Genomic DNA, 26686 nt, shown 5'->3' on the forward strand with positions numbered 1-26686 from the left:
TATTTGTTTACTTCTTCAGAACTCATTCTAGGTAAAATTTCAAAAATTATTTAGGTAGAAGAAACACGTGCTAAACCAGAAACATGCACGCAAATATGATAAAGGAATTTTGCTGCAATGATAACTGGTTTTGGCATTCTTATTTTCCGGAGTCAGTGCGCGAGTAGAGGTGGTTACAACACGTATTACCACGCCCAGCCTACATTAAAAAAAAATATTGCGCTCGCTGAAAAAGCAGCTCCCTTTATATGCATTGTTGACACTCTCTCTGCATACGCATTTGTTTGTCCTATTGTAAAAATTTGTCAAACCATACACTTCTTGTCAATACAGGAGTGTATTGACAAAGAGTCAGTACATTCCTGGCAGAATTCAAAATAAAATAAATAAATGCACTTACCAGGAGTGTCAGATGTACTGCAGATATATCGAAATTATTGAGGATGGGTACATTGCAGGGAGCGCAAAGATGCCAAAGTATACAATGTACACAAGCTCGTTGCCCAAGCTGAGAGCTAGCACGAAGGCCTAGGGCAAAAGAATAGGAAGCTCATGTATCAGCGATGTGCTATCAAAGCAATGTATGTTGGATGACGGAAAGGACAGAGGCGAACACTGCATCGGCAGGCGCTTTTCTCGGCCACGTGACAAGGAAATATTATCGCATGGTGTTTACTGAGGCAGGGACATTCTTGACTCAAGCCATGAAAACAGCAATCGTGAAGTTGGCTGTGTCTCGCTGACACGCGGAGAGAATACGAATTGCATTTGCGGCGCTGCGTCGGATGTTGCCGAGATTGCTGATGACGCACGTGACTGGCGAAATACGAGCGCATTGCCCAAAGCAACTACGCGTCCTGCATCAGAGAAAGTAGCCGCGCTATGGGCTTCCCTGGTGCTTTTGAAGTGATTAAAAAATAATCATTTTATTTGCTGAAAGCAAGCGGGGACATAAAAAAGCAGGTCTTGAACCTCTAACTAGAGGAAAAAAAATGAACGCTTTTTTCAAGCATATTGACTCGTAACCTGACTTCTAATAAAATTGTATGACCCAAAACAGAGGTAGTGTTCTGAACTTGTGCGCCTTCGGTTTCTATAATGTGAGAGCGCATTGCGTCCCTATTTTCGGTATAACGTTTCTTTGGTAGCTCACGCGTGAGAGATTCTATATTTTCGCGCTAGCTGTTTTTACTGAAATGCACTAACGTAAAGCAACGCATTTGCCTACACTACACACGTTTTGAGAACGTTCAGTTCCTATCAAATTTAACCAGATGCTTAGCTCACCTGCAAAACTTGAGTTATGTTCTGTAAACGCATTGTGCGAGCCATAAAGTTTTTTTTTTTTTTGCCGAAGTCACTCAAAGATGTGCCAGTTCGATGCTTTTTATACTCCCGCATCGCTTTATTTCCACGATAATTTTGCCATATATTTGGGCTTTGCGTTCAGTTCGAGGCTTCTTTTTTTGTTTTGTTTTTGGTTTCTATGATATGCCTATTCTCTGAAAATCTATTTGGGTCAAAAACTTTTCAATGCCGTCTTTACTCTACCCTATCAGAACATTTCCTATGTGAGTTGAACTCAGGCGAAATGGGAGAAAATATACTTTATTGCATCGTTATTGTGAACCTCCAACTGCGGCATTATTTTTGTTAGAATCTTTTCAATTTCTGTGATGATGCTAGGTTCCTTCTCACCCAGGGAGGTAGAAGTATATAGATAGTTATTCCTTTCCATTAGGAGCAACTAAAGATGAAAAAAATAAAAAGGAATTCATATATGTACAGGACTACGTAGGAATACGAAAACAACTCTCAAGGCAGCACAAGAAAGCCCATCTACAGAACCTCCAAGGTCCGAGGAAATTAATGCTGGCGTTCGGTGCCTCTTCCATTGCAGTGGTCAATTCTCCACGGAGGCTTCCCTGTAGTTTCTGAAAATAATCAAACAAACGAAGGGGTTGTTTCGCAATAAATGCCCCTCAACAAAGATGCAGGTAACTTCGCACGAGAATACGGTGCCATCCTGAAAGCACTTTTCGTCTAATACCCATATTTACGACTGCTTATTACTTCTTTGATATTTTGACTGGAACACATTTAGTGCCTTAAACATCTAACTTTATTTAATCATCGTGCAGGATGTTTTTAAACCTTAGGTTTCTTGTTATATACCTGTAGCTGCATGTATTATTTTATTATAGAGTGGTGTCAGTCTCAAGCATGCAAAATAAATTAGTACCTTATGTAACAAACAGCAGAGAGAATGGCGCATATAATAGTTCCGAAAATGTCGACGTAGACCTCGCTCTGTCCGCAAACATCGTGATCTCGTGTAGGGTTGTGTGGTAGAACAGAAAGCATACATTAATGATCTGGCGATCGTTTTTGCCTTCATTTTCGAAATCGCAGCGGTTCCTGCACGCGCCACTGCTGCCGCTCGGCGTTCTCAACAGAAAACGTCCTTTTTCCATTTCATATATCTATCTATTGTAACTAAGCAGTTGTGATCTTTGTTTCCTTTTGTATCTTTAATGTACATTTTTTACATTTTTATGTCCATGTTTTTTTGTTCATCTAAATTATTTTTTTTTTATTTTGGGCGTTTAGCTCCTTTTCTTTTATCTTAAATTGGATTAAGCCTGGCAAAGCTTTGCTGGTCCGGGCTCCCTCTCTCTTTCTTTTACATTTTTTTTTCGTCATATTCTGAGAGGAATAATAAAAGGGAGCGTACAAACGTCGCCTACCGCGACTTAGATTGGAGGAGTTCTTATTCAGTTTGGTGTACTGATTCTGCGTACTGATGGCGCAATTCATGAAAGATAATACTTGACGAGGTGCTTATTCACGGGCGCAGTTATGTGCCTGACAACGTAGACAAGAAAAACGATTTATTTTAGGAACGCCATTAGACGTTTATTATTTTACACGGCAGCACCTCCTGTTTTGTGCTCCTTATCCAACAGAAACACTCTCCCAATTTTCTAATTACAGACTGGTATTACTTAACGCGTCATTAACTGCGGTAATCCCGCTTAAGTAAAGCACTTCACATTACCACCTTGCGCAGCATCAATTTAAGAAGATGTTCAAGATTAAAAAAAAAAGGAGAAAAAGAGAAGGAATGGGCGGCTTTGTTACTGCGATAAAAGCAGAAACCCCATTTTCCAGAACTCCGTATTCTGATGTAGAAACCATCTATCCACCGCTTATCTCCATCGACCACCACACTTCAAAGAGCTTTCGGCTACCAGCCTCATTGAGCGAAATTGCCACTTTGCGGCGCATCCACTCTGCAGCCGTCTTCAGCCTCCAGAAAGCTCTCACCGACTCACCCCATTCCCAATGCCTTCGCCCACTCACAACCAGCGATCGAACAAAAGGCAATAGCGAAATCAAGTTGACAGTCACAATGAGGTGGTGATCTTAGTAAACGCGGAATTTTAAGAGAAAAATATAAACCAATACACTTCGTGATTTGTCGAATCACACTGGGTGATATCCCGCCAATTTCTTTTTTTATATTTTATTTATTAATTTTATTTATGCCAGTTGCGCCAAATTTCGCAGCTGCTTCTAAAGGCTAGTGAACTGTTACCTGCTTCTTTTCCTCGAGCGTCCACTCAGTTATGGCGAGGACAAAGCTTAGCTTTGTTAGTGCAGCTTCCGGGGTCATATCGGCACCAGGAATCGCGCCTGCCTGAAGCAGCTCCTGAAAATTTGCCACATATAAATTTACTGCATTATGAAGTTCACGAAAACTGCTATTGATGTATTATTATTAGACAGTACTTCTTCGCTCTTGGAAAGAAAATTTTGCTTCATTCAAGACGAGCATGCAGGAAAACCTATATAGGCATCAACAGTATACTAAAAAAAGCCGCAAAATATGTGCTAACTCTGGCTTAGTGATTCTTTGGGTGCGGTGTATCGAGGATAAAACTGTACACAGAGCGGCTGACACAAGTACACATTCTCTGCTGAGTTACTTCAAAAGCATTATTTCGCAATCGCGTCTTAAATGAGCACCGCCATGAAGACAGTCAATGAATTTAGTAGGTGGTTATTTCTCCTCCCTTTTAAAATACTTTCTGGGATGCGTTTTAGTGCTTGTTGCTTGTTGTTTGTTGTCATTAGTACTCTAGACTGTTGCGGATGACCAGAGTCGTGAAATCGTATTTTGTCTGCCGGATATATAACTGTCGCCGGTATTAGAAGGATACTGAATCGCCTTCTATTTCTTTACTATCGTGTCAGGAAAAAGGTACGAACGTGATGGTCATGTCATTGTGAATGTCCGCACTGATTGTGATTGCCTTTCTGAATAGTTGCGGATGGAGCACAGCGGGCTGAGTTTGAAAGTAGTTACGGCCGCGGAGCCTCAAATGTTCCCCTTTTTCCCCCTGCAACAAGCTACAAGCTTACAACAAGCACGCCCACTAACTTTTCAGAAACTTCTAAAACAAAATTCTGGGGGACATGAATGATATATACCCCTTCATTAGAAACTGTGAATGCACTCAGTTATTTTACAAGAAGAGATAGCTTTGTGTCCTGGTGTTGCCGTCTCATTTATTAGGGTTTTAACGTCTCAAAGTGGCTCAATCTATGAAGGACGCCAGGAGAAGTTTCGAACTCCTGGTGTTTTTTTTTTTTTTTTTTTTTTTTTTTTTTAACGTGAACTGACATTGCGCAGAACACGTGCGCCTTGCATGCCGCCTCTATCAATGACTAGCAGCGACGGCCGGGATCGAACTCACTTGCTTGTGGTCAGTAGTTGAACGCCTTTCGCTCGTTCAAATGCGGAAACTTATATTTCGTTGCGACTGCTAGCGTGATGAAAGTGCTGCTTGGGACAGGAACCCACGCTTCCGGTCTCGTACGATGCATTGACGGAGCCATTGGGGCACTGGGAACAACTGAGGATCAAGACGCCGCGAGCACTAGCTCGGCGGATGGCGTTCATGATGTCTTTGCGCGCCAAAGGTGCATTGCCCGCTCCATATGACTGCAGCAAGACGCCTTCAACTGGAGGCGCCCAAGGAAGCGCTGACCTGGACAGCAGTTGCGAAATGTTCATTATTGCACCTGATCTGCGTATGTTCATACCAAACTTGTTGGCATGCAGTGTTTGGTGGGCATATTTACAATAGCCTTTATGTTACCGGCGTGCGGTTTTCTGAGCTAGCTTAAAGAGCCCGTGAATAGGTAGTTGAGATAATATTCTAATGAATGAAATCTATAGAACAGGCCTTTGTGAGTATTCGAGTCAAATTTAAAAGGTTTGAAATGAGTCTATACCTCATAAATAATTTTTAAAAAGTGGTCCTTGAGACCGCTCACAACCAATTATGGCAACGCCTCACCGCGAGCTCCCTCCCCGATGACGTCATCGGGACCTGTTGGGTGCGCCCACTCCCTGGACGCTCCCAAGCGACACGGCCGCTCCGGGGCGTGGTGGGATGCCATCGCGACTTAATTTTTTTCCTTGCGAGTTGGCGCGCGCTGAATTTCAGAGGGACAGCAAAAGCATCATTTTCGATCGCCGATATGTTAGGTGCTAATGAATATGGCTTAAATGTTTTGAGTTGCCGAGAGAACTGATTGAATAGCTATTGCTCGTACGCGTTTTCTAGTTTTAGAAAGCAGTTTTTCATGCGCCACTTATGTGTAATGGGTCTACGAAAGCAGATCACTGATTGTTCTTAATATAGCGCCACGGACGCGGACGATAGAAGGGGACACAAACAAAACACGCACGGGCGCTGACTTGGAACTGACATGTCGAGCGCAGAAGCCCATATTTTTCTAGGCGAGCTACGCATCAACCAAAAACAACAATAGAAACATGAAAAGGAATAGGTGTTAAAAACACCTTATCGTCATTAACGTTTCCCCTGTAGCAGAAAGAAACTTGATTTCTTTGTTGGATAAAAGAGCCGATGGTGTGCTCACGAATGAATCTTTGCTAGACAGAATGCTGAAAGTCTCAATCACCTCTCTTGCCAGCTTATCTGTGTGATGACAGATGACTTCACATTCATCAAATCCCGGATGACAATGGGAAACTTTTCTGCGAAGAGCCGCTAAGTAGTCTTTGACACCATTTGTTTACGTCATTCGTGTGTTCACGCAACCGGTCATTTAGACACCTGCCCGTTTGCCCAATGTAGATTTTGCAACACTTAAAAGGAATTGAATAAACCAGTTTCTTATCACATGGAACGAAACAGTTTCTATGATTCTTATTACAGATAGCTGTTGTTTCTTGCCAAGGATTCCTACAGATAGCTTCAGAGGAGGTATCAAATATTTGCAATCACGTTAACCCTCGGCAAGATACAGCAGCTATTTCTAATAAGAATAATAGAAACCGTTTTATTGAATGTGATATGAAATTGTACTATTCAATTCCTTTAAAGTCAGAATAACAGTGATAGACCGCATGCCGGCGGCTGCCGAAAAAATAACAAATATTTAAAGGTTTTGCGGTACTGTGGCTATTTCCAACTATTTAAGCAGGGGTCTTCATGAACACAGATGTCGTGCACATTGCACACAACCGCTTTGGAATTATTTAGTGACAAGATATTTGACTACAGAAACATGTCACCATGCATCTGTGGGTAATTCATTATATTAATCCACTATCATCTTGATGTTATTTTATTTTCAACGTGTACTTCCGATGCGGCCTAACCACTGTGGAGAATTATAATGATACGTTACTAACAATCTTCCCATCGGCGATGTAAGGCATTGTATGAACAGCACGCAAGGAACGGTTTCACGAAGAAGGGAGTCATAAAGACGGGAAAGGATCTGCTCGTCGATAGTCATCTTACTCGTATGAACACCAGGCAGACGCCCGCAGCGTGGCAAGGCTGGATGTTAATGAAGCTGCAGTAAAGAACCGATGTGCATGAATGCTCAAATCATCAAGGTCTTCAACGTGCCATCAGCAGCTCTTCAAAGCACGAAGGCTTATTCAAGGTACTCTTATGATTTGGTAGTATTTTATATTGCGGGCCTAAATTGTACGAGAAGGTTCAAATCTTTCTGTAGGAGAAGGAATGCACAGAGTTTCTTCTTGACACTAGAAAAATATTCGTGTTGTACAACTACTCTTCAACTGAGGCCAGATTTTATATATAGTTATAGTGGCATAGAAAACAAAAGATGAAGTTGGCTCTGTTCATCGCAGCGCTAAAGTGCACAGCATAGTGGGGGGAGAAAGCACAGTATGGTCGCTCCCGTAGTGCTGTTCTACGCAACTTCGTGCGCTTGCAGGCCGGTACGTGAGATATACGCGCATTTTGCAGCGTTATTGGAATCACATTTTAAATTAGTAGACTTAAGAGGCCTCAGATGCTTGCTCCTACAAATTAATAAAAACTTCATACTTACCACATCGAGCGTGATGCTGGGGAAAAAGCGGAGCAGTCCTAGATTTATACTCAGAGCCGTATGAGGGTAGCATTCTGTTCTTTCGGGATGAGGCAAGACAAGATTCCACTTGACTGAAAAGAATATAATAGTTTACTGCCGCTATACTGCTTCTTACAGCTACGCGTGCACTTAAAATATACCAAGCCAGCAGTGAATAAACATACACGGACGTTCGGCATTTTGAAATACGACTGCCTAAGTTGCCTTATTTTCCTTACTGCACAGAGACTCTGCATTTAAAATGTACTAATTGAAAGCTGCATGTATTATAAAGGCTGTTATGTTTTTAGTAAAATTGTGAAAGTACGGATTTCATTCTCGGGAAAATGGGCACGAAGTGTTTTGTAAAGGTACAAAAACTGCGGGGTATCCCGTTACCTATCTTTCTAATGACGCGAAATGAAAATTCAAGTAAGAAATGTCAGTTCTTAATCCGAAACCAAGCCACCAACGTGAAACTTGTACGAGTCGGACCTTCCTTCATATACAGCATATGCTCAGTCTACATTCCCTTGGTGTGCGTCAACATGCGCAGCGCACGTGCTAATGGTAATTCAGCAGTAAATATTTTTCGCGGTGCTTCAACATCTTTTATTTACGCAGTTCGTAATCATTCCGGGTTAAAGTAATGCCGCTATGTGCTCAAGCAGAAAACTTCAATACTTATCCCGTTTTTCTGATCAAGTACTTCACGGCACCGAAAATAACGGGTGAAATTGTTCTCCTATGCTTCCTCTGAACAGCTTTGCAGCAAAGTGGTCGTTGCTGTATTAGCAGCGATTCCCGGGGCATTGTTTGACGGGATTAGGGCTCATGCAGATAACGAAAAAAAAAAGAGAAAAGGTTACCTAATTTCATGCTTGAAAACGCGGATGCGGAAGGGCCTAATTGCACTCATCCCATGTATGCGCTAAATTGTACAACAGCGTCGCTTGTGCCTTCTAAAACGGAATAAAATGCTAATCGTTATGTTGTACAAACCTGCGGCAGAATAGCTGCACATAAGTTTGCCTACAACACCCGCATGCTCTTGCGTCTGCCACAGTGCGAGTTGTTATGAACGTAAACATAAAAAGATCTCACCTCCAACGTTGATGCCGATGGTCACAAGCGGAGGCATATTGAACGACGCGAAGGCGTTTAGATGTGATATGCTGATTTTTTGCTTACATGGTTGCCTCGAAGTAGCTGGTTGCGAAACATGAGCGTTACCTGAAGAGAAAAAAAAAGAGGCACACTTTTCGCCTTCCTAAGGATGTTAGCACCTGCAAGGAGGGCACTACGACGGCATGGATATGAGAAGATTGGATAGAAATGCAAAAGTCATACAATGAGAAATTATACGTTCGCACATAATGCCTATATGTCTCCAACCTCATATAAATGCAATAATTTTATTGTTAATTTTTATAGATGTGCTACAGGCTTCATTTATAACGGCCTTTGTCCCCCCCCCCCCCCCCCTTGTAACACAGCCGCATATTTGTGAACCACAGTGCACATCATGCTCTTTAACGTTGTTCATTTTGAAAATACTAGTATCCGCTTGTATTCCTGGATTTGTATGCTGTCTCAAAGTTTCACGGCTGGCACTTACTGGGGCAGAAATCAAGAAATGTCTCCTGACTCGCGTTAGCTCTGCATGCTTTAAAAATGCTCATACAATCTGAGTTTTATGGCGGTTCGGGTTTATAATTCGATGACCACCCTGTGGCGATTAAGAGTGCTTCACACCGATTTTGTTTATCATAAGTTCGTTTCTAGCGCAGCAGTTCAAGGCTTTGCTTGTTTATTTTTTTTAACCTTTTAGATCACTTGCATTACCATTATTCTATGAATAAACATGTTCACGGAAACTGCATCAGCAAATTAAAAACCGAAAATACGTGACTCGTGGTAAAAAAGGTCTCAATGATGGTTTACCTGTAGCATTCTGGTAGAAACGCAACAAAAATATTGAACAAGCCTTTTGCTACGTATTGTAAACTCCACATGTCTTCTAACAAGAATAAAGGAATAAATATACATTGAAGATAATTTTCATGAGGTATAATCATGAGAATTTTAATAGTAACTACAATTTTCTTCTCATTGAGAATAATAACTTTAGTGTAGATTGAAAAAGGAAATAATGCGGCAAAAGCCACGTTCCCAATTGAGCTTGCTAACGCAGATGTCCCCCATCCCCGCTCCCCTTTTAAATGATACTCACGAATTCCTACCCGATATTTGGTTAATGCTCTGTGACGCGCCAACTTCAGCCCAATACAAAGAAAGAAAACGTCGGGCGTTAAAATGAGGGCATGGGTCACTAATATGGCACAACAAGCTGCACCAAAATATCATTCGAATCCTTAATAAGTGAAAGCGTGTTGTGTACCTTATGCCTAAAAGCCCCCACCGTAGCCGGGTACCGCAGAATTAATGTGGATTGGATTGGAGAACGTTTTCGCTAAAATACAGATGTGGACGGTCCATTTCAGATGGTAGCGACTTTGGAGGCCCACTCCGTGGCCAAAGCTTGAATTCCCGAGTCGGAGCTAACCAGGACGCTCTCTCATCGCTCCAGAGATGGAATTTGTGCTATATCCTCCTGTGGGGTTCTTCTATATATTGCCACAATATGTGATCATACGTGGCTGTTTCGCCACAGAACCTGCCCTCGTGGTTAAATAAAACCATCCGGATACATTTTTTATAGGAGAGAAATGCTAAGGACGGCCCTCGTTTAAAGTCTCCTCAAGGCGGTCTCCTGTGCTTTATACAACGTTTTGTCAGTTGGTGGAATTATGTGCCTCACCAATTTGTAATGACTTCTGATATCGTGGAAGGATCCCGGGCAAATGCTGGCACCGTTCCAAACGGGCCGTAAAAATACGCACGTGATTTTGTATTAAAATTATGACGCCACCGTTTTTTGTGCAGCGTTCAGGGTGGTGTCATAACATATATATCACTTTCCCCTTAGCGTTCAACCCCGCCGGGGTGGCGCAGTGGTTACGGCGCTCGACTACTGCGCCCAAGGACGCGGGATCGAATCCCGGCCTCGGTGGCCGCTTTTCGGTGGAGACGAAAAGCAAGGCGTCCGTGTGCTGTGCGATGTCAGTGCACGTTAAAGAACCCCAGGTGGTCGAAATTTCCGGAGTCCTCCACTACGGCGTCTCTCATAGTCTGAGTCGCTTTGGGACGTTAAACCCCACAAACCAACCAAACCAACCAACCTTAGCGTTCACCTGTTAATCATAGGCCGGAGTTAGTTTACGATAGGGATTCCTACCGTACACATATGTACCACCAATTGTATGCCATTATTTGTAAGTGCAGGTATCCAGATAGAAGTGAAGCAGATACTGCGCCTTCAATTCACAAAAAATACTTTAAAAAGGGGAATAAAAAAGCATTGTTAAAAGCGCTTTCGCATCTACTTTTAAGGGAAAGCTTGAGAGCCCCGTAATCTTTTATCTCCGTCTATTTTGGCCCACACTGACTGCTCTTTCACAAAGTGAATTACAACTCAGGATACTTACCGCTGGTATATTGTAATTTCCAGCTATTGTCAAAGCGTTGATCAAGTTTTTCCTTCCGTCACTGCGCGGCTCAAAGACGGGTATCTGAATACAGAGACTGAGCAAAGAAAGAGAAGAATTAATACGATATGTGAGTTCTCAACGGAACTCCTACTGTACAGTGGCGAATTGGTGCTAATTGTCCCGGCAGTGGTAAGAAAAGTAGGATCCTCGCGCAAGGACATATTGAATCATATCATATCGCGGTATCTTTTTTGGAATTACGCTTGTCATAGCTGGAGCTTGTAGAAGCTCACTTTATGAGTACACAGCATATTAATGTCATTTGCGTTCAGAGATTTGAATTTACTATAGTTAAGAGCTGCATGGCGCAGTAGCAGGCGGATTTATGCGCTTGTCGTCTAGGTGCAACGTTCAGCTTGGGGCGGAGGGAAATGGTGCTGCTCGCTGGGGAGAAGTGTTGCCACGCGTTCTTCGATAACTCTTAAGAATCACTTCAGGGCTAAATCTTACAGTATGCACTCATACATATTTTAACAAGCTGCCTCACTAATTACATGTTCTAAATAAACAAATTCTCAGACTTTCCGACATTGACGGTAAGAGTTTTTTTAAATGCACCCCGATAAACGTTCTACACAGCTATGATTGCAAAAAAAAGGAAGCCTTCATCAAGAAAACGTGCATTTTTTTGATAATATATGCATTATAGGATATTATCATATATATAGGATAAATATTTGAGCAAGCTGAAAGCTCATAGGATTCCGATTCAAGGTGAGTGATGCTGACAAGGCTTCTTTCTTGTTGTAATTTCTTTTTGTACAAAATCTTCTGCTACAAAACGCGCTGTAACATTCAGTAGTAAATGCTTGCTTGGAGATTCACTGAACTTAACACATAAAAAGCAAACTAAGTGAATGCTGTTGAAAAATCGAGCCGTAAGCCGTCGACTGATTTGCCCTGTAATGCCGCAAACCGCCCCAAGAGAGTTCATAAACAGGGTCTGGCGGCGTTATTGCGAGGATCAATAAGCGTGAATCTAGACTACACGCCAGCAAGCGCATAATGAGGTTCCGCTTAAGATCGTGCCTCATTAACAGAGCGCTGCTTACAAAATAAGCATTCTTGATAGTACTGTCTTTGCCAAAAGCAACCGGACAGCCGAGCCAGCGCGGCCGGCGGAGCAGGCGATGGCCTCTACTCTCGGACTGCTAGCGTAAAGTGACTGACATTAGAGTGTAAGAAAATATGATCGGTTAGCATATGCGACATCCAATTTCGAGCCTTTGGAGCGCTGTGGTACTGAACGAGGGCGCTGTGCATAGCAAAACTCGCTAAAGGCTCCTTGGATGCGCCGTGAATCTGCGCTCTTCGATATAATACCTTTCGCGTTCAACATCAGTATACAGGTTCCGTAGATGCAATGACTTGAAAGATGCTTGATGTTTTCTCATTTGGACTTTTGCCAATCAAATATGGAGTAAGGATCTCGAAACCTCGGTGTCATTTTTCCTGCGATTTCTAGTTTTCGATTGTGATAGTTCACTAAGCTGTAGGAGAGAAAAAACGACGTTGTATTCTACAATGTTTCAAGCGCTCTTATTGGTACATATTGAATAAGTCAAGACCCCCAGTGTTGCATCTGCCATCAGTTACTAAGGCACAGAAGCGCGTAATGGTTTTAACGATTGTAACGTCAAAGTATATGCAAAAAAATTTGGTAAGCAGTGCAACTGCCTCAAAATATTCCGCAATAGTGAATGCGAGGTATAAATCCTCCATAATATTTAATTCCTCAAGAAAGCCTCCCTATTAGGACGGTTGGCTATTAAGAAATTGATTTAGAGCACTAGCTGTGCTGTGTTCATTTGCTGGTTTAGCGTTAATCTTGGGACAAGTACCTGATGCGTTTCACAGATTGCGCCACGTATTCGCGCGCTATAGAGTTATTAGGGCTTATATAGTAACTCTAGGGCGCCATATGTTGTTTCGTCGCGCCCTATGAAGTAAACATCGCCGTGCTCATCATCGTGCACAGGCATGAGAGCACTAAAGGCGATCACACTTTGTGTAAAACTGCAAAGTACTGTCGCGGTGCGCAGTAAGCATCATCGTCTCCATCAAATTCCAACTGTTACAGTGTTCTGAAGCCCTTCTGGAACACCATGTAACTGGAAACCCTCTCGTGGTGTGCATTGAACATTGTGATCTTCACGAATCTCCATCTGCGTCTCTCCTTCCTTTATCCTACCAGGTTAATACGCCATCAATACGCCATCTCGTTAAAGACAGCGACCTTCGCTGTACCACACAAGCTGCCGGGACTACTCAACTACGCGAAGCAAGACAAGCTCGTTGCCGAGATTACCCAAGTCTGGAAGCTAGCCAAGGTCGAAGCGGCGACTGGGGCGGCGGCCGATGGCCACCGCTCGTGAGACTGGGTTGAAGGATAGTTTAACATCTACAATTTTTTCTAGTTGAATCTCCCGCTGAAATTCCACTTTTTCTGCCAGGAATTAAGAAAGAGATCAAAACCTCGAGCCCCGAATGTGCTCTTGCACTGGACTTGAAGGTTGCATTGAACATTTTATTTATCGAATTACAGCTGACACCATTCTGTAAACTTGAACTAAGCTACCAATCAAGTCGGTAGGTATTAGGGAGTGAATACAAAACAAACAACAACCGCAGTTCACGGCCTTCATGCCGCATGTATGTCTTTGAGTTCAATTTGAGAACATATTGCTATCAAGTTCGGAACATGCTGTTTCCGTAAAGAAACGGCAGGAGTTATTGCGAAAACCGGGGACGCGAGTTCGAGGTTTTAGTGTGACATTGTTTCCTTTAGTTCACTCATAAAACAAAAATATAGCCTGCAGGGGGTCATCACAAGAAGATAGTTACAAACGCGAAAAACATTACGAAATTTCTTGCGTTACCAAAATGGCGCGACACAGAGTATGTATCAACAAGGTCACTTGAAAGAGATGGCTATCCGCTTAATTTTTTTTCTCCTCTAGCTTAGCGAAGCGTCGCATCAAACCCAGTCGTGGTCACAATAGAAGAATAGGTACCGTGCAATAAAGCGGAGATTTGGAGACCCTTTTCTACCCCACTTTCCCGACATTACAAACCAGCATAAAAGCCAGCATTTTGTAATTGTTGCAGCCGCGGAAGCTATGTACTGACATAAGACGTGCAAGGTATTCTAACAGAGAGCGCAGCTTCACAGTCCCAGCCAGACAGAAGTGTTAATCAGTTGTGCTATGTGCAGAGCTTTTTCTCTTCTGTAACCCAGCGTTCCGAAGACGCCAAATCGGACGCCGCTCATGATACTTACTAATGGTTTGTCATACCCCGACAGAGAGCGGGGGAGCATGCTTACGTCAGCCAGCTTACATTCTCCTCCGGAAAGCAGGGGCTTGCGACGGCGATCGTAGCGCCGCCGCTCGGCCCCTTGCCTGCACCACCAGCCGGGGAGGGCGGGGGAGTCACTCCGTTACTTTTGACTAAGACAGTATGACAGGAATTCCAAAGTCAGTAAAGAATGTGCAGCCGATGATAGCGCGCCTCCTGAAATATCTATAACTACCCTTCTGAGTGTCCCAGGAGCCTCTCAAGATGCTCTTTTCTACCTGTGACCACATGCTTAGCACCTTAACGCCAGTGGGGAACTCAGCTTAGTGAGGGCATTATATTATACCCGCGTCTCCGTTTTTGAAAATATGTCAGTGGAAGCTAACATAAACAAAGAAAAAAAAAACAAGCATAGAAGCAAACAATAAATTTCCAAAAACAACAAACCAATAAAAAAATACGCGGGAAAATTTGTAGGTACTGAACCTATGCAGGTAATAAAAACTTAATTCTTGAGAAAACACAATCGATACACAAATACTGGCCCGAGCATTGTGCATCACTAGGCATATGCTTCAGATTCAAAGTTACACCTGTGACCCGGTGATGACAACAGACTTTCCCAGGCAATCGAGCAGGAAGGACAGCGCCGACGACGTGTACACCATTGTGTCCGTGCCGTGGAGCACGACGAGGCCGTTGTAAGTTGCGTAATAGGCCTTCAGAAAACCAAGGACATGAATTACTAGGCGCACCGGTTAAAACAAAATATAAAGAACTGCTGACATTAAGAGGGTTAATGGCGTGCAAACAGTACTCCGAAAACATCCTCTTTCATATTTCGCAGCTTTATGGGTAGGCCGAGGGGAAGGCGCGAGAGCTCGGTACGCAATGCATACCGACTGATAGGAAAAAGCCCTTTCAATAAGGCAGTATTCACGCGTGCGGCGCAACTTCTCCTTAAAGGCCTACTTTACCCAAATTTTCAAGGCATCAAAAAAGCTACGTTTGTATAGTATACATGTAGAGCATGCTACCATAAAAATATAACCTTTCAGGCCCTAGAAGTTGCGGCGCAAGCGGGACGCAAAAATCAGCATTTTTAGAACCGAAACTGGAAAAACAGGCGCTATTACCACTCACCGGAAGTGACGCTTGTTTGAGACAGGAAAAGTGTGCGTCGTCTGCTGGGGCAGCTGTTGCAAAGCGCTGACTGCAAAGCGCTGACAGCGGTTTCGCGTGATACTTTTTGCTTTTATACGACTATAATATGTAAACGAACACGCGATGCCGCCTGTGAACACCTACATTCGGGTAAAATACCTGTGGTCTATGTACGACAGGTTTGAAAGCATTTCACAGTGGCCAAAGTGCTCGCACTACACGTGTCACGCAGCTATATTCGCCTTAAAGTATTTAATTGGAGCTTATGCGGAATTCGGATCACATTTAATGAATCAAGCATAATCCAGTATAACCCAAGAGCAAATAGCCGATTGCTTCAAGTCATTTCTACAGACAGACACGGGTATTGCATGGCAAATCCGAGCAGGGGTAAAAAACGCGAGGTGATTGAGTGACAGTACGGTGCATCCAGGCCGATTACATAAGAGGAATAGATGTCCTTTGTAAAGTGAACGAAGATAGCAGGAAAGTTTTACGTCTTTCAAAATCAGAATCTCCTCTTTGTTCCATGAGCATGAAATGACGCTGGTGCCGTTGATGGGAAGGTATCGTACTTCGGAGCATCATGCCGCTGTATAGAAATAACGTAGTTTAGTAGGTACGGTACACAAAAACGTGTCATATATGAAGCGCGTTTATTAACACACTTACCAGGACCACTTGAAGCCCGTGTACTCAACCGATGGGAATGTTTTCCTTAACAGTGTTACGACACAGCTGGGCCTAGCCGACCATACGCCCACCACGCAAACTGTCGGTACGCAGTGTACCTGTATCGACTGAGAAATAACGCATAGTCAAAATTACATTGTGTGCATTTGGAAATAATCACTGAAATAGCTAACGCATTCACTTCAACGACGTCGTGAAAGCGCGGGTGGTAATGTTGTAGTTTCTTGTACTCGACCTCGAGAATGAATGGCGTGAGGCAGTATGTCACGAATTCGGCGTTTTCTGTGACGCAAGTCTGGCCATTCATTATCTTTAACAGGACCTGCTGATCTTCGCGGCAACACACACATTCCGCGCAGGTTGGCATTACTATGCATCGGACGCAGCTGCACCTGCGATAAGAGCGTGCACGTGCATTTCCAACGAAGCAGTCCAACACACGCATGCGTGAATACGTACCACGCCGTGCTCATAATCCTGTCTAAATTAGGGGGGCTTGGAGCCGAAGGCGGGTGCTGTGAACTGCTGTTGCGCTCGGCGGAATCGCTTCTCGGCTCGAATTGATAGGGAACGACCCCATATCTGGTCTCTTCATCCGAAGCACTTCGCCAGATTCGCGATCGGAGCTAATATCCGACATGTTTGCTTGTACAATGAAGCATATGTCACGTATGTGGTAGGTTGTCATTGTTATGTACCCCAAAAGCAGAAAGGGAAAACATGCGTTTCAGTTTCGTTTTCGCTGATAAAACTAATTGCCTAGCTTTGTCATGGCAAAAGTAATATCTAGTGCCATGAATCTTCGCCAAACAAGTTAAGATTTTTTCTCATCATTCGCGGAACGAACCGCCCGACGAGGCACTAAACACGGCTGGCCGGTGGGCAGATGAACTGATCTAAATTCTTCCTTGTATAAGCTACTATGCTTTATTAAAAAAAATACCAGTGACCCTGAAACAGTGGCTATCCAAACAAAATGAACAATATGTAATATTGAAAAATAAAATCTGTCATAGGGTACAATAGCAGACGCGCCAATGTAGAGAAGTGCAACATCAGGTGCTAATGAGAAACTAGAGATGCCATTTTCCAGAACGTGGAAACAACTACAGATAACAGCCTTTATTAGAACAAACAATGGACACACAAGACGTATAAATCGGTAGAAGAAACAATTGAGTTTGTACAGCTAACAAAAGTGGTGTAGCAGTAAGACCAACATAATAAAATGTGAACAAAACTACAAGCTCAGATAGGTGCTGGAAATCGAGGGGTCGAGATGCACTGTGACAAACAATGGACACACAAGACGTATAAATCGGTAGAAGAAACAATTGAGTTTGTACAGCTAACAAAAGTAGTGTAGCAGTAAGACCAACATAATAAAATGTGAACAAAACTACAAGCTCAGATAGGTGCTGGAAATCGAGGGGTCGAGATGCACTGTGACACTAAAGTGACCAGGAATGTGTCAGTAAACAATTTTTTTTAAATTATTTTTTTCCATGTGTCACTTGATGATACATCACTAAATGTGTCATGGCCATTGTGGCCATTTCATGGACAGTGGCAGAAAAGCTATTCCTTGTAAAGAACTATACAAGTTTTAGCGAGGTTTCTGTCAAGCACCAAACGTCAGTCAGTGCTTTCACGCGCCGCGGCCACATATACAGCTACAGTGTCCTATCCATATCGCACTAAATCGTCTTTTTTGAAGTAAGTTCATACAACTTACCATCACATGTTGACACTGCAGGGTTACTGCAAACATCGAAACAGATATCTGGGTTCCTTTCAGGCGCTGCAATGATTGCCGAAGACGAGCCCACGCTCGCAGTAGCAGACGCCGCTAAGGCGTTATTCACGATCCACAAAAATTAATACAAAACGATAAAGGCTGCTGTGGTGCAACACTGTAATATCAACTGTAAAGAAGCATAATCACCTCCATACGACGGCGCTTCTCGAAGGCTGGCCGAAGGTTCTCGCTGCGTTTGCAGTGTGCGAAAACTGAAGGCAACGCATCGGGCTTCAAAAGTCGTTTCAGCTGATTGCACGGCAAACTTGCGGCGATGTCGGCGTCATGCACAAAGTCCTCTGCTTTGAAGTGCGCCGAACAAAGAACGCTTGTCTTTCTCGGCTCCCATCGGTCCAACACCACCTAGACTACACATTCTCAATATTTGCCACGCGGGAGGATGGACGCGTCCGCGGGCAAAGTTAAGTATGACTGTTTTGGAGTCGCTAAGTATGTAAGCCGCATCTGTTTGGGCGATTGCTAAGGCTATAGCCACTTCCTCTGCTTCTTCCGAGTTATAGGGAGGGTCTATGAAGTGAGTGAGTGGGGGGGGGGGGGGGGCGAAACAGACGAAGGCTGATTTCCGGAACCGAGTGCGTGTTGGAGCAACCAACACCGACGCATTTTGTTGGCATGGCGCCAAAAATTCAGATATTGACGCCACAGTAGCCAAGTCAGCATTCGCAGCGAGACTACCGAGACGCAGCAGCGCAAAAGCAAATAGCACGCGAAGATAGCAAAGCGGAAGGGCCGCTCGCGCACGGCTAGCGGCAGTTGTAGCGGAGCCGCGGAGCGGCGGAGCGTCTCAAATGTACGCAATTTCTGGTTTGATGCTTAGTTGCTTAGCACGCCGTTAGATGGCTGCGTCGTCTGCTACCAAACCTTTTAACCGCGTGTAACTATAGGACCAAACGCTTTACAGCCTTAAAAACGCAGATTAATAATGTTGGTTACATTGCCCATGCATTGGGAGCATAGTTAACCGGCGAGGATTTTCGGTCAAGGCCTAGCACACGTCAGAGGCCCCTCAACGAAGCAGCTTCCGGTTTCGCTTCGCCGGCCGCTTTCCCTGCTGGCCAGGGTGACGACTCAACCGGCAGGCAATGGGCAGGCATGAACACTCCCCGTTTCGGCGCCCGCCGTTGCTTGGGTGCAGCGCGCCTCTCGGCGAGCTATTCGAATTCGCAAGAGTTGCCATGCTCGGTGTTCTGGCCTGTGCGTATGAGAATAAAACAAACAAACAAAAACAATTCTTCGCAGGGAGAGAGCAGGTAACAATGCCTAGCCACGACCTTCGCACATGACCCTACCTGGTTTCCTTGCGGTTGACGTTCATTCCCCGTCCCCCTCATTTTTTGCGCGCTCTTTCACGGAACTTGATGTGTTCTTTACATTGTATCCCTGAGTGGAAAAGAAACCTTAGCTGTCAGAAAACACTTGCACTGCAAACTTCACCTTTCCTTTCGAGCTGCGGCAGGAAACAGTGACGCCTCTCTTGGCGACCGTCCGCTCTTACTGCTGTTCTTGTGAACTGAGAGTGTGGAAGCAGAGGACACGTTTGGTCATCTGGAGACCTTTTCCGCCCCCTCTACACATTCATCCGCGCCACAATCACCCGTGCGACTACATCTTTATGCGCGGTTCTTAGAGAAAAAAAAAAAGGAAAATTGGGGGAAACTCAAGCTCTGACTTTAAGGCTATCGTCACGTTGACGGTGACAGTGCCGTAGCAACAAATGAGTAGACGGGCGTAGCACTGAAATGAACTATTTACAAGGCTTACTTGCGCCAACAAAATAATTAATCAAGTCGGTCGCGACAACAGCAACTATCGGGCTCCACAGTCCGCGAACTATACGAATGCCCCTACGCACTGTAGCGCTCATTTTAAAATCAACGAAGAAATCTGGACACATTGACCAAAGGAAACTAGAACAATCTCGAACAATGTAGACGTAGTCGGTCTTGGCTGTAGCACTTGAATACAAATTTCTACGCATCTAGCTTGACAAAGCCGCCTCACGGCGGCGATAAATGTGAACCAACGAAGGACACAAACTCTTCACGGCATTTTAGATCGTTCGATGCGCTACGAGCAAAGTGAAAAGGCCGCATGCCAGAATCTTTTAGCAGCAACAATTAAAAATTACAACGCATGGTTCGCGGCAGTATAACGCCTCAGCGTTAATATGGCTCCTGTCGCTTCATTTGGGCATCCTCAATCCCGTATATGTACTTTGCTACTCACTCAATTACTACTCCCTTAATAGGGAACTAAAGCATCGCAGCATGGCGCTGCGGACGCCAGTGCACTGCGCCCTCTCTGAGTGGCTGCACATAACTGACTGAGCAGGTCGAGCAGCTCTCATTGTGACTGATGTGGTCTGCACCATCTGCACGCGAAAGAAATTTCCTTTGCATGCATGCGCGTGGTTTTTCGCTCGTCCTGTGACGATGTTGTGAAAGAAACTTCCTTATTGCGCTCTCGTGCTTTAGAGGGCTTTAGAGAACGGAGCTTGTACGCCCCCTTTTAGCCGTTTAAACTGCGCGGACACAGTGCAACTGCACATGTGCAAAGTTTATCGCGGCTAGTGACATGTGCTAGACGCGGCAGTGAGACTTGTAAGAGCGGCAAGATGGAAGAAGCAAGAGATTTCTGCTGTACCTAATGAGGCCCGGTCACGCTGTCCGTGAGTGCCGCGAGGCATCCCGATGTACATGGATGGCGGATCGGATAAAGACGGAAGCGGTGCCTCCAGAGCTGGCTTCTATGCGTGAGTTGTGCCCACGCAGGAAGCAGCCTTTTATTGTAATAGCAATACTACTCCAGGTTTCGCCTCGTCGAGTAGCACCGGCCGTAGCTACCGTAGAATAATAATAATAATAATAATAATAATAATAATAATAATAATAATAATAATAATAATAATAATAATAAGAAGAAGAAGAAGAAGAAGAAGAAGAAGAAGAAGAAGAAGAAGAAGAAGAAGAAGAAGAAGAAGAAGAAGAAGAAGAAGAAGAAGAAGATGAACAAAAAGAGGCCTCCGCCGTTGCTATAGCAATTCAACTAGGGTTAACCAGGGTTAAACCCCAACTAATTTTTTCTATAGCTCACAGCCCTTTTGTCGTTTTACATCGCGTTATCCGCACCCGCTATGTTTTGTACACTGTGCTAAAGCATTGACCCCCTATTTGGCTCCTTTTAGAATGAAAGCACTGTCCTGTCGTTAGCCTCAGCCGCATCATTAGGGTCGCAGCCGCTGTACTGTTGTACTGTTGCCAATCGAATTTAAGGCGAAAACCTTTCTAGGCTCGTGATGACTTTCATGTCCGTCCGATGGATGTGTCCTCCGGGTGTGTCCGCAGCATTATATTAAAGAAGAAATCTGTACCCGTCGGGAATCGGACCACTATCCTTCCGACTTCCAGCCGAGTGCGCTAACCACTACTCTACTCCAGGTTCGAGAGAAACCGATCGTAATTCTCTTTGTCTACCGTGGGGATTATACTGGCGACGACAATGGCGATGCAGTTCGTAATAATGATAGGGAGGGTAATGGCGACGATAACGACGACTGCAGTTAGTGATTGTAATACAATGATTTTAGTAGTAATGACAATGACGCTGCAATTAGATCAAGGTGATAGTATCAGCAGTGATCATAATAGTAAGGATGAAAATAACGACGGAGTTAGTGAAAATAGTCTCATCAAGTGGTTACTCCATTTCCACTCTGAAACAGACATAAGCGCGGTTTTGTAATTATTTTTGTTGACACAGAATAAATCCGAATTTTTACACGAACTGCGGAGTTGTGACTCGTCGGGCGAGACCATGGAATGCGGACCCGTGTTTTCTAGAATGCGGGCTCTTAAAGAAATCGATATTTATTTATTTATTTGTTTCAGAAATACTGCCAGCCTACATAGAAGGCCTTAAGCAGGAGTGGGATTACATGCATTGATAAAGAATAAAAAACGCAGCAGAAAAGAAAAACCAGCTTAACAAGAAGAAAACCTAAAAAATGAAAAAATCATCTCGGTGTCGACCTGCCACCAAAAAACGGATTAAAATACTCACACATCAATAGGCTGTTCGTAAAGTGAAATTGACCACCAGAAAAAAAAAAGTTAAAAGAAAAAAAAAAAGATACATTAAATGCAGACATATGAAACCACATGCGCAAGGAAATGGTGAGAGCAATACAGGAGCAAAATACCCGAACAGATAAACAACGGCAAATCACAGGTACGAGAAACGCCAACAGTAATAAAGAAGCACTACACGTGAACATATCAAGAACAATTTTTCAATTTTTATAACAGAGACTCGACGGTCGGGCATTCTGCAATATCAGCAGGAAGTGCGTTCCACTCGCTGACTGTTCTAGGGAAGAAAGAATTTTTAAACACGTTGGTTTTGCAGGTGTATTCTTTCAATAGTTTTAGAATGATTTGCACGCGTATTGCGCCGAATAACAGGTCGCGATCATCGCCTCACGATGAGCGCGCTCAGTGGCGGCACCAGGCGGAGCGAACAATGCCGTTGCGGCATTAATATCCGGTCAGCGTTCCTTTTACATCGTACGATTTAGGGGAAAGTAGAACGATACTGCAGACGCATTGTGACCCGTGCGTAGGTCGCAAATATCACTGTATGTTGCTAATTTATTTATCTACAGGTTTAGGCACCAAGGTTTTCCCCACTCTTCCCCACCCTTTCCCGTCATCACCCTCCCTCACTTTTTTACTTTTCTGCCTCTCTGCACTACCCCACTACTAAAGCTCGGACGCCGAATGTTTCTGCACAGGCATTCGAAGGTGTTGATTGATAGTGTAGCTAAAAGTGCTTTCGTTACCAGCGCAGCGCGTAACCCGAACGGTCCCATCCCCCGAAGCGGCGGCAGCGGGCGACGCGCTTGCCAACGGGAGAAGGCTTGCGCCGTTGAGTCCGTGCTGCCGATCTGTGTTACCTGAAAGAACTCTATCTGATCACTACTATGGTGTCAACAATACTATGCCCGATGCTCTGAACCAGTTGAGGAATACGCGCTTCATCTGAAAAAGAGGCCGCGTTATATATAGAATGCGTCTTGGCTTCCGTTGCGCGCATATATGCTTCCATTCAACTTCAAATTTAGTTGCTATCAAAACGCACCCACTAGAGTAGAAGTAACGAAATATCCGCAAGCGGGGCGTTACATACTCGATTAAATCGAAAAATGATCATTCAGTTCAGCTGAATTTTTATGTAACAGTTATTTCTGCGTTTCATCTACCTACCTGCAGCCTCCTTTACCGCTTCCCTTTCCACGTTTTGATGCATATGAAACGGTTCGCTTTGTAATTATTGTTTACTTGTTTTGATGCTGGCTTGTTTTTCATTTTAATGTATAACACAAGAGCAACGTGCACGGCGCCAGAGCAGGTAATACGTGCAACAGACAGCAATCGTTCTGGCTGCAGCATTTTTGTCTGGCAAATACATTATTCATTTCGCAATAAAACCGAAAACAAACTGCATGCATGAGAAACTGCGGTAGCCTTCACCGTTCCTGACGTAATTCCGTCATTTTTTTCTTCTTCAGCGGGTGACATGGCGGCTAGTGCGCAGTTTCTGTAGCGTTTACGCCAAGTGAATTTTCGGCAGTTCACTGTTAGAAGTGGCCGTCGAAGGTTCCACCGCGGGCTTTGCGTTCTTTTTCTCAGCAAGGCGATGCTCGACGTCCCTCGAAAGGTGAGATACCTTATGTATTGACACCAGTTGTGTGGCAAATTTTAGACCACGTGCTCTGCAGAAAGCATGCATGTCATTGTGCTGATTTTGAGGTTCAGGTAATTAGAAGCGTTACAGACTGCCGGGGCTCGCCGTTGAGGGCGGCTGCAACACGAACGTAGAGGGAGGGGGCCAGCACTCAAGAAAAAAACATGGACAAATGTTTTTATTTATGGCGTTATTGTTATGAATAAATAAATGTTACAGATTACTAGTGCGTACTGTTTAGGACCTGAGTGTTGTTCTACCAAATTTAAAATTTGCGAAGTTAGATGTAAAAGGGAATGCGTTTGGTAGACTTGGCAATGTAGTCTAATTAGGTGTGATAGACATTTCGTAAGGCTAACGTTTGAAAACAGTGGTTCATCTGGCTTCTGTGCATTTTTTAACGCGGTCCAGATTTGACCTATAGCTTATACAATATGCTACTTCCGTCAGAAAGCTGTTAGCATAGCAGCTGGCACCACGTGTGGAAACTAATTCATGGCTCCGTAAAAAAATCGTATCATGGTAATTCTTGGTTCTGGCCATTGATGTTGATTTGTTTGATTCGTGATAATGGTTGAATGAAATATAATTGCGTTTAATAGATTCTATGACGATTCGAATAAATACAAAAATTAGTAAGAGCGGGTTCAAATGTGTAAAATGTTTGAAATGAAAAGTCAGTGCTTGATGATGCTAATTAAGAAAGTATAGAGTGTGTATTTGAGAACTTAATTGTTTTAAATAATTGAAAAAGCAAACAATGCGAGTGTCGCTGCTCTGAATTGAAGGGCAATGTTTTCTAACTGGAAGTATTGGTGTATAAAAAGAGAAAACATAACAATCAAAATTAAGAAGTGAAAAATATTGGCATTGTGAGAAACTCTGTCATACCTTTAACGGTAGAGATAAGGTGTCCCCCTAATTCTTTTTCTTAGTTGCGCTTCACAATGACTACTAACACTTATTCTCTCCATAGGTAATCTCATGCTGCTTAGGCTTCAAAAATTTACCTTCCCTTCTCAAGTGTTTCGGGACTTTCGTTTTTGGCCCCATTGACGTCTGTGTTTATGATGGCATATTATATGGATGCCTGCAGCGCGAACAATCCCATGGGAACTTGCAGCATTGACCTTGTAGCAACTGGATAATATTCGGGAGCTTTATAGAATCAAGCGTGCTTGTTCTGGCTGCAGTTTGTTTATGTTGAAGTTTTCTTTTTCTTCATCTTGCATAAACCAGGGCAACACATATGAGAACTATGCCCTAAATAACCTTGTCATTTTTGCTAGTTGGCTATCAGCCTAGACTAATTGCAAACCACTTTGAGTAGTATGTTAAGCATTGCTGTTCTTCAAAATCCTGCATTAAATGAATGACATCAACTGGCCGCTCCCCTCCCCACCGCGCCCTCCAGGGAAAAAACCTTTCAACTTGTAGAGGGCTGCTGAGTTGCCTAATAAAAGTGCCGCCTGTCCTCGAGCATGGCCGATACCACCGCAGTTAAAGCTCTGAGTGAGTAGACACGGAAAGGCGGAAGAAAAAATTGCGTGCGATGTTCAGAAACAGCGTGAAATCCGGATGGCGTTATAAGGTACACGCATTACACGTTTAAATATTTGGCGGGGGCCCAGTGGATTCAGCCTAAGCACAGTAGTGATTTAAGTGGAGGGATATGAGACAGCCCTTTTTCTTGCAGTCGGTATAGTTCGGCTGACGGAAATTATGATGTTGACAATTACACACCTCCTTTTTGAGCACCACTGGCGTTAAGTGAAACGTCGAACATGATGATTTAATCGCTGCGGCGAACATAGAGAAATATTAGCTCGAAAAGAAGAGACACAGACGCTATTCATTAACAATCACAGGCGGCGACTGCGGCGCTCTCGAAGAGAAAATCACCTCATGCTGCTTCTCGCGTTTAGTCTGAAACTCAGGGTACGTGTTTTGCTGCACGCGTTCTGTGCTTGCCTCATCTATGCCGTGACTCGTAAAACTGCTTGGTGAGCCAAGGCTGCCTTGTGAAATCTGCGGGACTTTTGTAACGTTTGTGGATTTGGGTTTTCAATAATTTGGTAGATAAGGCTATATGGCCTGTGCAGGTGAAATTTACAGCAAGCGGACATCACACGCGGATAGAATTTCAGGGTTGAATCATTCGCTAAAATTAACTAATTGATCTCATTTTTGAGCGTGTTGTAGGCAATATACTACCACGTAATTGAACCTCATCAGCGTGAACATTGAGCACAGTTTGATAATTTTATTATTCGGCAATGTGAGCCTTCGACATGTCGAACGTCAAACATACGCATTCGAAACTCTGATGAAAATTATTTTCTTCTCGCATTGAAGCGTGAAAATGGCGTCGCTTGCATTTTATACTTCTTGAATAGATACGAGATGTATTTATTTCTTTCAGTAGGAGAAGTTTTTCTATTTTCTTTCATTTAATACCACTTTTTCATTTTATTTTTTTTCCATATTTGTTTATCTCCTGAGGCAATAACAACGTTACTAAAAAAAGAAAAGTTACCATTTGTTCGGCGTTGATAACGCGCAGGAACACCATTTTAGAAATTTTAGGTGTCCGAAAGCCATGTCAAAGAGTCTTGAAATGCGTTCTGGAGGTTCGATTTTTATGATCGTCCGCACTTTCGATAAAAAATATTGAAAACTGTTCTCATCTTCGATGTTGACAAGTTTCAATATCAAAATAAATATTGCATCACCTCTTAAGATTTAATGCAAAGAGTTGATCAGTGATATTAGGTATGAATTACCGCCTAATCATTATTCGGTATATCGAAAATATACCCACCCATCATGGCATCCAAGTGGTTAGAGCTCTCGGCAGCTTAACCCAAAGACGTGGATTCAATCTGGGCCTCATTGGCCGCTTTTGGATGAAGGAGGCCGTATACTGTGCGTC

At 43.7% G+C, this 26686-nt stretch overlaps 1 pseudogene; it reads right to left on the reverse strand.

The window, feature by feature from the left end:
• Positions 1-1737: 1737 nt before the first annotated feature.
• On the reverse strand, positions 1738-16500 carry LOC146183684 (L-asparaginase-like; annotated as a pseudogene).
• Between the last annotated feature and the right edge of the window lie 10186 nt (positions 16501-26686).

Source organism: Amblyomma maculatum, chromosome 7 (assembly GCF_055883805.1).
Source record: "Amblyomma maculatum isolate TAMU_Amacu chromosome 7, ASM5588380v1, whole genome shotgun sequence".
NCBI classification, from domain to species: domain Eukaryota; kingdom Metazoa; phylum Arthropoda; class Arachnida; order Ixodida; family Ixodidae; genus Amblyomma; species Amblyomma maculatum.